Source organism: Ursus americanus, chromosome 6 (genome assembly GCF_024610735.1).
Source record: "Ursus americanus isolate L20-20 chromosome 6, mUrsAme1.1.p, whole genome shotgun sequence".
Classification (NCBI taxonomy): domain Eukaryota; kingdom Metazoa; phylum Chordata; class Mammalia; order Carnivora; family Ursidae; genus Ursus; species Ursus americanus.
The window spans coordinates 40,705,191-40,718,639 of record NC_142132.1 but is presented as its reverse complement, the minus strand read 5'-3'; positions in this window follow the sequence as shown (position 1 = coordinate 40,718,639).

The following is a 13,449-nucleotide window of genomic DNA, read 5'->3' as shown; positions in this document are numbered from 1 at the left end:
CAACCTATTTGTAATTCTTTTTAAATCTTGCAGTGTCCAATTGGAGGCTATCCTATTGAAAGCCTCTGAACCTCAGGCCTGTAGCTTTTGGAAAACGATAGAGAAGCATTTTATTTATTTTGATAATTATCTCACATGGCAGCAACTTCCTGTCTATGTAGCTCCCGTTTTTTCTGTGATACCGCTTTCAAAACTGCTTGCCTGGAGGTGCGATGATCGAGTCACCGTCTTAGACTCGATGAATCTGTCCTTATAAATGGTCCGCACCGACTTTTACTGCTCCCTTTCCCCCACCCCCCACCCCCACTGCCCTCCTTCTCCATGTGCCCCTCACTTCCCCTCTCCCCTCCTCTCCCCTTCTCCCCCAGAATGCCTCTGACCTGTACCGGCTGGGGGTAACCTCTGCTCATGGGTAGTTTTGTCTCTGCTGGGGCCGTACACAATCGAGGCCTGTGAAAAGGAGGGTTAGTCTGCAGGAGGCCGGGACAAGCTGGGCTATTCGGGATCTGTGTCCATTAAAGCCTTCTTGCTCCCCTTAACTCATTCCCCCTCCATTCAAGCCAGCCTGAGGGTCAGGCTTTAGCCAGCCCTAAAACCTGTAGGGTACAGATTCTCTGAATTGTTGGGAAAGAATTAAGGCATCAGCCAGGGACGGCTAATATTTCTTGCCTCATTTTATTGCTGAACTGCGGGACTGTAAAGTCTTGAACACTGGAGCACTACGGCCCCCTTTCATGTAGCCGAGATGATGGGATAAAAATGTGTTTGGTGAAGCAATTCAGATTACCACCGGGTCACATCCTCGCTGGCTCCCAGCACGGCCTGCAAACAGCATCACTGAGACAAGAAACAATCGCTGTGCAATTCAGCTCATGCAGAACAGTGTTTCTAGCGTGGAAATGAGGCTAATTGTGGAGCTTGCCAATGAGAATGTTTTGTTTTTAATAGCTCAGGCTGTAGCTCGAAATAAGAGTTGAGAGGGCGGACCGTGGATTCAGGCCCCGAGAGCTGTGATTTCTGACAGCTTCCTCCTAAACGGATTGGGGTCCTGGGAGTATCATACACTATTCTGACCAGGAACACTGGGGTCTTGGACTTGCCGACCGGGAGCAGAAAGGGCTCTCTCCGGAGAGGGGAGAGGTTGTTTGGGGGCCCTTAGTCTTCCAAGTCTCTCTGCCACACTCTCTGGGTTCCTTACACTCAGAAAACCCCGAAGACGAAGTGAAGAAGCTCAGTCGTTAGGAAGCCCCAGGCCTGGACAGTTCTGAGAAGCAAGCTCATTTGCTTTCCTCCGAACCTCTCCCCAAATAAACACCCCATGAAATGTTCCTGAGCAACTGTTTCATGATATTGTCCAGGTAGCTTGGGGTAGAGTCAGTTTTCGGCTCTCGCTAGCTCTGCCACCAGCCCCATCTCCAGCCCCATCGCTTCTTTGGAACCCTCGCAGCGTCCCATTTACATGAGAAGGCTGAGCCCTGGACTCTGTTTCAGCTCTAACGCTGTATTCCTGGGTTTGTGGCCTCATGTCAACCCGTTTTTGGAAGTGAGAGAGTCAGTGTGACCCTTTGGAGTCGATTGGGACTAGGGTTTGTGTGCCTGTTTTTCACCACTACCGAGCTGCATGGCCCTTCGCAAGTTGCTTGAGCTCTCTGGGCCTCAGTTTCTTCAGCTCGAAAATGGGGACAGGAGCAAGATATTCTGAGGATCATTAGTAAGAGTTTAGCATGAGATAGTACTAAATAGCATTGATGCTTGTTACTACTCTTTGTATTTCTTGTGCATTCAAAAGAGATTGTAGCCTATTTGAAGGGGACCCAGACTCTGGGAAATTTGGTGAGAGGTTCAGCCCAGCCTTGCTCTGCAGAGGAAATGCATTTCTTAGTGCACAGTGCCAAGAGCTAGAAAGAAAAGGAAAGGAAGGAGAATGTTTCCACGATTAGGAAGTCATAGACCTCTACCGGCGGTATCTGGGGGTCCCTGTCCAGAGGTTGGGGGGGATGACTGACAGCCCTTCATCTAGACATCCAAAGCTCTTGGCCCTCAAGGACAAAAGAGGTGTGAGCGAGTCCCTGTTCCCATTTAGGGTATGAGCTGTGAAAAAGCAGCTGAAGGGTTTGCAGGGGCGCTGGAGACAAGAATCCCAGGGCCTCCCCAGGCCGCCGGGCCCGAGTGTAATAAATCTGCGAAATAACAAGCACAAAGGACTTTATAATCAATGACAGATTTTATTTTTGCTCTGGCAAAATCCATCCGTGGAGCTAACATTTTATAGGGAAATAACTACCCACTTTGTGACTCCTCCTCGGCCCATATTCTCTTTCTTAAAGTCGGGAAAAGCTCAGAGAATCAAAGTCAGCTCCTCCGAGAACTGTGGCAGGAGAAAGCATGACTTCCCCTGGGCGGGAACCCAACCCTCCCGTTACTTCCTAGGGTGGCTCGGGCCATTCATTTCTGTTTTGCTAAAATACCCGTGACATGTGAATAAACCAGGATTACAGAACATTGTCTCGGTCAGTAATCTGAGCCGGCATGGGCTCTGGTTTGATGAAATATGGTGCTCTCTGAGCAAACATGGGAATTGGTATTACTTCTCGTTAAAGCTGAACAGTGGGACTATTTAGAACTGACGCATGAATGCTGCACTGTGGGGAGCGACAATCTGAAGGGAGCTGGTTTGGGGGAGGGGGCAGTGGTGTGTGTGAGTTGGCCCGAGCAAGGCAGTTAGGCGATGTCTGCAGGGGAGGCAGCCAAAGAGACACTTGGGAATTAGGACCCCCTTCGGGGCTGCCTGGGCTCCTGACAACCCCAAAATAATCCTTCTTAGAACCTTTGCAGGAGGGACAGAGCCTCACATCCTGGTCCTGGCATTCGAGCCCCTCTGGTCTGGCCTGACTGCCCCCTCTGTCTTGGCGGACCTCTGTCCAGTCTCTCTTCCCGCCAGCTCTCTCATGCCCCGGATTCAGAAGGACCCGCAGTCTCTCAATGCAACTTTCAGCCTCCTCTGGCAGTGCTTTTCTGGAATCTCTCTGTGCTAACCACCCAGTTCCCCTCCACGACCCGGGTGCGCGTTCTCCCAGCTGCCAGGACCGTGGTCTGCTGCTGGCCCACAGCTAAGAACCTCCCCAGGGACTGCCTCACCCAAAGCTGTCCCCTTCCCTGGGACAGCCCCAATGCAGCCATGAGGCCTTGAAGGGTGTGAAGGCCCAACCCCCGAGCCCCAAGGCAGGAGAGTTCTGAAGGCTTGTTGGCTCCAGGATGTGCTGTGGGCTCTGCCAGGGCCCCTGTCTTAGCCATATCACATTCGCCTTTCCGGTCTGATGAATCCCAGTTTCCATGAGCACATTCCCATGAACCTCTGCATGCACAGTTCCATCTCAGAGTCTGTTTCCTGAGACACCTGACCTGTAATAGTCGGTGCCAGGAGAGATGCGAAGAAGCCGCTCTAAGATGGGATCTGGGGGCTGAGTCATCTACTGCCTTATGGCAAAGAGGACTCGCTCTGCCTGGTCCAGGTAGCCCTTGGCATGTGTAGTGGTGAACCCGAGGGTTCAGTAGCTCAGATATTAAGGGTTCGGGGAAAGTGATCACTAAAAGACAATGGAAACGGGGGCTCCTGCTGAGTGAGACAGATTCATGGGAGATAGGTACCGAAAGGTGGAGGGTGATCAATCACTAATTTAAGCCAAGTATGCAAATCCGAGAGGCTTCCCGGCAGCGCGTAAAGAACCCCTTGCGGCTGGTGCAGCTGAGGATCCGGCCCAGGACTTAAATAGGAAGGAGCAGAGCTCAAGTGATGGCTGCAGCTGAGGATCCGGCCCAGGACTTAAATAGGAAGGAGCAGAGCTCAAGTGATGGCTGCATTTGCAACCCCAGCAAGTCCGTTATGCCAAAGTCAGCGTCCTAGTTGGGAAAGAGTGGGACCCCGGACTTGGGATGGGGGCGTCTTGGTTGACGTACTTGAGAACCTTAAAACTCTATAGCTGCTGGCATTGCTGTGGGCCTGAGGAAGGAGCTGACACTTCCCTTGCTTGAAGAAGCTGCAAATATAACATGTGTCCCTCTCGTAATCTCCCCACACCTCCCTTCCTGCCTGCCGGGTGAATACTGGGGTCGTGTCACCACATGTCACTCAGCCAGGAGAGTGCCGTGAGCACCAACAGGGAAAGGTAGTCTAGAGTGGAGTGTTTTAGTACAGAGCCAACATGCGCCAGCAGAACATGAGTGGAACTGGATCCTAGGGGGCTGGGTCAAGGGGGGATATAGAGTTGGCTAGGGGAGGGTTTCTCACTACAGAAGGACAGTCCCATGCTCCAGGATTTACACCACGGCAAGGGCCCCAGTAGATGGGGCTAACATGCTTCTGGGTTCGCTCTTGGATGCTTGGGCAAAGCGATGGCGGGCACTAAGTGAAGTACCAGTGACGAATTGTCCTGGTCAATGACGGAGGAACAGATTAGAGGCTCAGGGAAGTGGATATGCTGCAGTGGAAGTGGTATCTAAGGCCAGAAAACCACAAGCCTGTGTGTTCCATAGCAGGGCTCAGAGGACTCTCCATTTCCCAAAGTGACAAGGAATTCAGCGGTGAGAGGAACACCAGGTCGTGAAACCTCGGGGATGGCTATTCTCCGTGGGCTAGGGCTCAGGGCGGGAGGTGCTATTAATGAACTGGGCTCTCCAGCAGAAGTGGGACAAAGGGATCCCTGAATAATGGAGTGCTTAACTGTCCAAATCGAAGTGAACATAATTTTCAAAACAGAAGGCATGGTTGGCGTGTTGTCGGAGTGCTTAACTCACCCGGAGCTGTGAAGTGCTTGCTAGAACACGGAGTTCCTGGGGGACAGATAGATGGGAAGCCAACCACAGTATTGCTTACTTGTCCAATCAATTTGTAGAGTCAAAACTAAATCAAGGATGGATAAACAAGGCAGAGGGCAGCTACCCTAATAAAAGTCACACTCCCTTGCCTAATTTCTGAATGTAGACCCAATTTTAAGGCCACATTGACAAGAGAGGCTAGGTCTCCCAGAGGAAGGAGCCTGCAACAGCACAGCAAGGATGAATGGTGATGATTCCTCATCCTTCCCCAAAGGGACCTATGGCCACTTACTCCAGGAACAACTGTACATGGGGGAAGGGGAGCATCCAGACACTTCAAGGATGGATGGACCCAGGGTCCAAGTTGACACTGATACCGTGTGCCCAAAACATAATTAGCCCTCTGTCAGAGTAGAGTTTTATGGGGGCTAGGCAGTAAATGGATCCTGGTCCAGCCCAGCTCACTGGGCCCATGGTCTCATGCAGAAGCCTCCTACCCAACCCTCAAAGGCATAGCTGGAATGGATGTCCTTGGTAGCTGCCAGAATTTCCACATTGGTTTCTTAGTCTGTAGGGTAAACGAGATGGTAGTGGGGAGGCAAGTGAAAGCTCACAGTAGGGACGTCCAAGTGGAGGCTTCTGAAATTGTTTCCTCACTCCCGCCCTGGCCAGATTAAAAAATCAAAATCAGTATTGTGTCCCAAAGATTGGTATCCTCCTTAGAAACACCAAGGGTGATGCTTCACCAGACTGGTCCCTACAGAAACCAGACAGATGCTGGAGAATGACAGTAGACAGCCCCACACTCAATCAGGTGCAGTGTTTAATCACCCCCACAGTGACAATGGTGCCTCAGCCATATCTCAGCTAGAACAGAGCGACGTGGCCTTGGGTACGGCGTGTGCAGCCTCTGATCGGGTGAGTTTGTTCCTTCCATCTCCTTCAAGAAGGACTTAGAAGCAGTTTGTATTGACGTAGGGAAGGCACCAGTACACACTGACTGGTATGTGTATTTCTTGCTCTAGGGCCATGTTAACTCTACTGTCTCTGTCACAATAGATCAAATGGACCTGGAGAGTCTGGATATTTCACCGAGCATCACACTGGTCCTTTGTATTGATGACACAGTGTTCATCAGACTGAATCAGTGAGAAGTGGCAAGTACTTTGGAGACCTTGTGCTCCAAAGGGTGGGAGATAAACCCCGTGAAGATGTAGGGGTCTGCCCCATCAATGAGACTATTAGGTAACTAGTGGTTTGAGCCTGCTGGGACATCCCCTGCAAAGTAAATGACACGTTATCGTATCTTTCACTGTCTATCTCTGAAAAGGCAATTCAACTCCTGGTAAGCCGTTTGGGTTCTGGAGACTACCAATTCAACTACTTTGACCCAGAGGGTCACAGGAAGCTTCCAGCCTTGAGTGGGACCCAGAGCAGAAAAGATTTCTGTAGCCCTACTGCTTAGACCATATGACCTGTCAGAGCCTGCGACATTAGAGGGAACTGGAGGAAAAACACTGTATGGAACTGAAGGCAAAACCCCAAAAAGCAAGGTTTTGGAGCAAGGGCCAACCATCTGCAGCCGAGAATTATCGGCCATTTGAAAAGCAGCTCCTGATTCGTTGCTGGGCACGGGTAGGGATAGAAAGCCTAACCATGCGACATCGGGGGATTGTGCAACTAGAAATGTCCATCATGAGCTACGTTCTCTTACCCCCATGAAGTCATGCGTTTGGGTGGGTGCAGGAGTGATTCTTCAAAGATGGAAGCGGTCCATCTGAGATTGGGCCCGAGTCCTGAGTAGTGCCAAGGGTGCGACAAAGCTGCGTGAGCAGGGGGCTCAGACCTCCGTGCCCCCCACCACTGTTGCACCTGTCTCTCTCGTTCACACCTGTGATCACTTGGAGTGTTCCCCTGCGATCCCCTGATGGAGAAGGAAAATGCCTGGGCTTGGTCCATGGCTGCGGAGGCTTGGTACGTGGGTACCCACTGACAATGGACTTGGACTGCACTGCAGCCTCACTCAGGGCTGGCCCTGAAGGCCAGTAGTGAGAGGAAGTCCTCCTATGGGCAGGGCTTTAGGGCGCGCAGCTGGTCACCACCATGTGCAGAAGGAAAAGTGACCTAAGGTAAGAATGTGGGTAGATTTGTGGGCAGTGGCAAAGGGCTTGGTTGGTCAATTAGGGATCTGGAGAAAACAGACTGAAATATCAGGGATAAAGAGGCCCGAGGAAGAGACGTGTGGAGGACATACAGGAGTGGGCAGGAAGTGAGAAGACCTGCGCCTTGTGTGTCAGCGTCCCCAGAGAGCACTCACTGTGGAAGAGGCACTAAACAGCCAAGGAGATAGAGCGGCCTGGTCAGTTGACGTCAGCCAGCCTCTGTCGTCAGTGCTGGCAAATGGGTGCATGAAGAGTGTAGCCTGGGCAGCGGTGGAAGCGATGCCAAGAGCCTGAGTGCCCACGGGCCACAGCTAAGCCACCGACCGCCACGCTCCACGGCCAGCTTACCAACAGGGACACCGGTGCCGGGCCTCTGCTGTGGCACCATCCCTGGACGAGCTTAAGGCATTTGGGGGATGGATAATTCAATTGAATTCTTTTCACCCTGCCTTCGGAGCCTCAGCCAGCACCGCTGGACTTACCGAGGGTTTGGTACATGGATCCAGGGTCCTATATAACGTAGCATTGCACTGCTGGACTAATTTTACAGCAAAAGAGGCTCAACAGTGGACACAAAGGGTCCTTTGGCTCTGTCACAAGTCATCTGCTACCAGCCTGGTGGAGTGTTGGCAAGCCCGGCTAAGGGACCATCTTGAGATGATGCTTGGAGAGGATGGGGTGCCATCTTCCAGAACGTAATTCTTACCCTAAATCAATGACTGGTATGTGATGCTGTGCCCTCAGTTGGTCGATTTCATAGGTCCAGGTTGCAGGGCACAGAAGTAGGAGGGACATGGTCACTGTCACTGTCTGTGGTCCACTAGGGCACGCTGTGCTCCAGGGCCCTTAGCTCTGGAGGTCCTGGCACCCAGGAGAGGATCTCTTCTACTAGGCCACACAGCAGGATTCCCTTTCCACAGTCAGGGACAGGGGCTACCCAATCCCTCCCAGCTTCTGTGCTTAGAGGCCAGTGGGAAAGGACAGGAGTCGCCACCCTACACATTGGTCCTGTGCTGTCACACATGGGGCAGAGGAGCTCTGCTCAGCACCCAGGTGGCCCAGTGGGACATCTCCTGGTACTCCCTGCCCAATTCTGATGGCAAATTGACACTGCCAGGAGCCACAGCTTGCGAAGGACATGGTGGTCAAGAAGAGTGAGCATCTGGGTCACCCCACCAGGCAAGGCCCTAGCCCAGCAGAGGTGCTAGCTGGGGTGGAGAAGAATCTAGAATGTGTAGTAGGGGAGGAAAGTGATGAGTACCAGTGGTCCTAAGCCCAGCACACCTTTCTTATCCCTCTAACCTTCCTCTTATAAGGTTTCCCAGGACTAGAAACCAAGCAAAATCCTGGGAGCGGTACCCAGATGGGGTAGAATTATGCTAAGAAGCAAATGGACGCCAGCTCCTGAGAAGGCAGACTGTAGAGCAGTGGGGCTGCCCAGATCCCCCGTCGGGACCCAGCCGCCCATCCCTCCTACTGTCCGGAGTGCTTTCTGCTGCCGGCTCACGCTGACACCCTCCCCAGGAATTGCCCCAGCGGCCTGAAGAGCTGTCCTGCCCATGGTCATGCCTCTTTGTCCCCAGGGCCACCTGTGTCCTTCGGCTGGTCCAGGTGATGTTACGAAGGCCTGGGTTCCCTTATCCTCACCTGGGACCCTTTCGAGGGGCCATCCCAACTCCAGAGGCCCCTGTGGGAGCAGCCACAGCCCCCACCGTAACGGCTTCCCGCTCACCTTCCCACCCTGCCCAGCTGGCCTCCTCACCCCTCACAGGCGGTGTCCCCACGTGCCTGCTGCCCTGGAATCCAGCTCTGAGCTGGTTCCTGGGTGGTTGGACAAGACACCGCCATCCTCAGGTGCCCGCAGTGACGCCGTGGGTCCCCATACATAACAACGGCTCACTTTTCGTTCCCTTGCGGCCCTCAGAGGAAAAATATTTTTCTTCTCTTATTTCCTTAACACCTCTCTCAGACTCACTAATTCCTCTTTTCAACAGAGAAGAGCAGGCCACAGGTTCAGATCTGGGAACGCATAAGCCCAGGTATCTTTTATTTATTTTTATGGTTTACTTCTATTTATAACAAGGGATGCTGATTTTTCTATTTATACTCGAGACAGAAAAGTTCTGTTTAAAGTAAATCTAAGTCAGAAGGAGTGAGTTGGTTTGAAGAAAACAATACTGAATAAATGGTAGTTGTGGCAGGAGTGGGGAAGATGGTTTTATTGAAGGTAGAAACGTGGGAAACACCTGCCTCTGTGATGTCTCGTGCGTGGAGGGCCACCCCTCTGCGTCAGGTGAGTAGGGACCCCACGAGAGCCAGCCCCACGACTCCATCCTTTGTGAAGTCCTCGGGCCCTGCATTAAGCAGAGATGCCGTGTGGAATGATCTGCCTCCGTGTCTGATTCTGCAGCTGGCCAACGGGGGCCTCCGGCACCGAGTCTCTCTCTTATTCCCTGTCCTCACACCAGCACTCTGCATGGGCCAAGACCCAGGGTAGGCGTGGTGGGCAGAATTCTAAGAGGGTCCCAGAATTCACCTCCAGTATGCGTGTCCTTTATAATCTCATCCTTTGATGGGGGTAGGGCCTTTGGAGGATGCATGTAATTCCTACGATTAGCTTTCATTATATGGCAAAGCTAAAGGGATTTTGCATATGTAGCGAAGGCCCCAAATCATTTGATTTTGAGATAATTGAAAGGGAGATTATCCCAAGTGGGCCTGCCTTAATCAGGTGAAAGCCCTTTTGAAAAAAGCCTGGGCCCTGGGTGGCTCAGTCAGTTAAGTGTCTGACTTTTGATTTTGGCTCAGGTCATGATCCCAGGGTCGTGAGATTGAGCCCCAAGTTGGGCTCCACGCCCAGTGTGGAGCCCGCTTAAAATTCTCTCTTTCCCTCTCCTTCTGCCCCTCCCACCACCCCTTCCCCTCACCGCTCCTGTGCTCTCCCTCTCTCTCTCTCTCTCTCTCTCTCAAAAAAAAAAAAATAATTAATTAAATTAAATGTAAAAGGCTGGGCCCTTCACAGAGAGAGAGCGCCTTCTGCTGGCCTTGAGGAAGCAAGATGCCTTGTTGTGAGGAGGGCAAGAGGGAACTCAGGGGAGCCTCAAGGAGCTAGGGGCAGCCTTGCTGACAGCCAGCAAGAGAGCGGGGAACTCAGTCTCCCACCCCCAGAGGATGGGAAGAAGAGGACTTCAAGCTCCAGAAAGGACTGCAGCCTGGCCAGCACCCGTGTGGCCGCCTGTGAGACCTTGATGGGAGGACCCAGAGGAGCCATGCCGGGCTCTGGACCCGTGCAAAATCCGGGAGATCTTAAATGCGTGTTACTTTAAGCCACTGCATTTGCGGAGATGCAGCCATAAGAAGGCAGCCCTGCAAGCAGCCTTAGTAAACAGTGGCTGCGTGAGCAGAGGAGCTGGGCAAGTCTGCTCGCCAGCCTCTGGTCTGTCATCGGATTGGTGGGCTTTTCCCACCAGGGAAAATGGGGTAAGTGAGAAGGGAAGGTTAGTGTCTGCAGTGAATCGCCCCTAAGCTTGCTTGGTGTAGATAAGGAACAGGCCTGAGCTTTGCTCTCTTCATCTCAGAAGGGGCCCTCTCAGCCCCACCCTTGGGCACTGGCCCGTGTGCCCACTCCACGGCTCATTCTGGGGAAGACATCCCAATCCCATCTCTCCCCGTGGCCTGCCCCCCTCCCCTTTAAGGTCTGGGCTGGGAGTGGAATGTGCCCAAGACCGCTCTTGTGAACCCTCCGAAAATGGAGGGCCTCTCCTTCACTGCCCCAGCCAGCCCTTCATCCTTGACGAGCACCCAGGATGGCCTGGCCTCTCTGGGACGGTCCCACCGTCCACCATCTACCCTGCCTCCAGCCAGCAGCACTGGACCTCCCCCAGGCCACCTCCCAGTCCCCACCCTGGGTTTCTCAGAGCCTCACACCAGGCCCAGGCCACTGGCTCCTAAGCTCACCAGCCCCACTCCAGCATCTCCTCTCTGCTCGTCCCAGCAGGTCTCACCCCTTCTGCATGTCCTCCAGCTCCACAGCTGCTCAGCCTCCCTTTCCCGAATGGAGAACCCAGCTTCTACACCCCTGAGAAAACTGAGGTCCCTGCAGTGGCCAGCTGTGGTGGTCTGCCCACATGGCTTCTCCCTTTCTTGTCGACCCAACACTCTGCTTCCTATGGAGGAGGGCTGCTCCCCAACACACACACGTGTCTCAGTGGGGCTGCCTGTCTGAGAGGCTGCCCTCTGGCTGAGTCAGCGAGTCCAGTTCGTGATGAGCCAGTCCAACGCCCGACCTGGTCACCGTGAATCCCAGGGAAGCATCCCAAGTGAATTAGTCACTGTTGATAGGATGTTTCCGAGCGGATTTGATGGGATAAGCCCCATTTGTCAGGTTGCGCAGGTGGAATGACATTAAGGCCAGACCTGGCTGTGGCCGCCATGTTCCCTGTAACACAGAGATGCCCGTCTCTCACAGAAGAGCCCTGTGCCAGCTGAGGGAGGAGGAGGTGGAGAGGGCAGAGATGAAGACAGGAGGGAAGGGGAGGGTAGTTATCTAGCTATTGCTGCGTGACAAATTCCCCCCAATTCACAGTGGCTTCTAACAGTACGCACTTACCTCAGAAATCTGTGGGTGGGTCATCTGAATGCGGCTTAGTTCAGAGTCTTTCTTGAGGCTGTGGTCAAGGTGTTGGCTGGGACCACAGTCATCCTGAGGTTCAAGTAGGGCAGGATCTGCTTCAAAACTCCCTCACAAGGCCCTTGGCAGGACTCAGTTCCTTGTGAGCTGTTGAGCTGAGTTCCTCTGGTTCTTGCTAGATTCCAAGCTCATGCTTGGCATTCCTCTACTTCTCTTTCTGGATGCTTCCATTCCCAGTCCTGCATGTCCACCAAGACCTAGGTCCGGATCACAGGCCAGTGAATCCCATCAGCTCCTGGATAGCTAACCTCTTTCTTGGATCTGAGGCATTTCCCTCCACACCTGTTTCTTCTCCTGTGATGGATGGTACCAGGTATGGAGACTTGAAGCTCCAGGGTCACTGCTGGCTCCTCCCCTCTTTAACCACGCACCTTAACCATGCACATGGCCATCTTCTTCTCCAGGTCTTTGTCACCCCTTGCTTCTTGTCCCCATCCTGCCCTTACCCCTTTCACTCCTCTCCTCCTGGACAGCATAGTAATCCTTCTCAAGTCAGAGTTGACCCTGTCACTTGCCTATTTATAAAGTATTACTTGTCCCCCTCACCCCTGGCACAACCGACCCTCTCAGGATTGTCCTGCCCCCCCTTTCCTCCACACCCTCTCCTCTTGGAACCCTGGTTTTGCTTCTCACTCCTGCCTATGCCCTTCATTCTCCCAAGCTAGACTTCCCTCAGCCTAGAACGTCCCCCTATCCCAGACCCACCTGTGTAATCTTCTCCCACCTTCAAGGTTCAGGGTCAAGTTCCATCTTGCCCTAGAAGCCCTCCCAGAGCCTCCCAAGCCTCTAAAGCCCTTTCCTCGCCCTCAGAATAGGACTTGTTTCAGATGGCCCTGTAAAGAAGGATTCCTGCAGATGGCCTGTCCCTGTACAGTGGGGGCTCCTGGGAAGACAGTGGCTGCTGAAATTCCGGCCTATGGAGGTGCTCGAGGGCAAAGATGGGTTTGCTCCAGGGCTGTGGGAGGGAAGAAGAGGGAGACCCAGAGGCCTGGGGGTGATGCTTCTCCAGTCACTCACAGCTCCTTGCCCCTGCTTCCCTCTTGCCTCCCCTCGGAGCCCTTGAACACAAAGCAGGAAGGAGGAAGGGTCAGGGAAAAGAGCTTCTCATCTCTGAGCACGTTGGTAGTTTCCTCTGGTTCTAGAAGGGGTGAGGTCCTCCATGATTTACTGAGGATTGATAGAAACCAAAGTTAAGCTAGCACAGCTGAGAAGGAGGGACTGACTGGCTCAGATAAGCAGGCCGTCCAGAGCGAGCGGTGCAGCCAGCCTTGGGGAAAACTCAAACCCCAGACCTCCATGTTGCTAGCACCCTCCCCCGGCTTCCTTCCTTCCTTCCTTCTGCTCTAAAATGAAAACAGCTTTCATGTTAACTGGTTATACAATTACTATTTGGCTATTATTTAAAAAAATGAGAACAGTGTGTAAGATGACTGTATTCACCTTCTGTTTACTGTCTGAACAAAGGGTAGGCAATTATTTTTCTATAACGGTCCAGATAGTAAATATTTTAGGCTTTGTGGGTTGCATGACCTACTCTGCCCACGAAAGCCGTCATAGACAATATATAAATGAATGGGCATGGCTGTGTGCCAATAACACTTTATTTACAGAAATAAGTGATGGGCCGAATTTGGCCTCTAAGCTGTAGTTTGCCCACTCCTGGTGTGGACATTTTCTTTCTGCCTTAGATATCAGCTTATCCTCTCCTATGCCAGAACAATAGGGGAGAGCTAGGAGTGGAGGGGTCATGGGTCCAGCGGCATAGTTTATGGCCAATGAGGA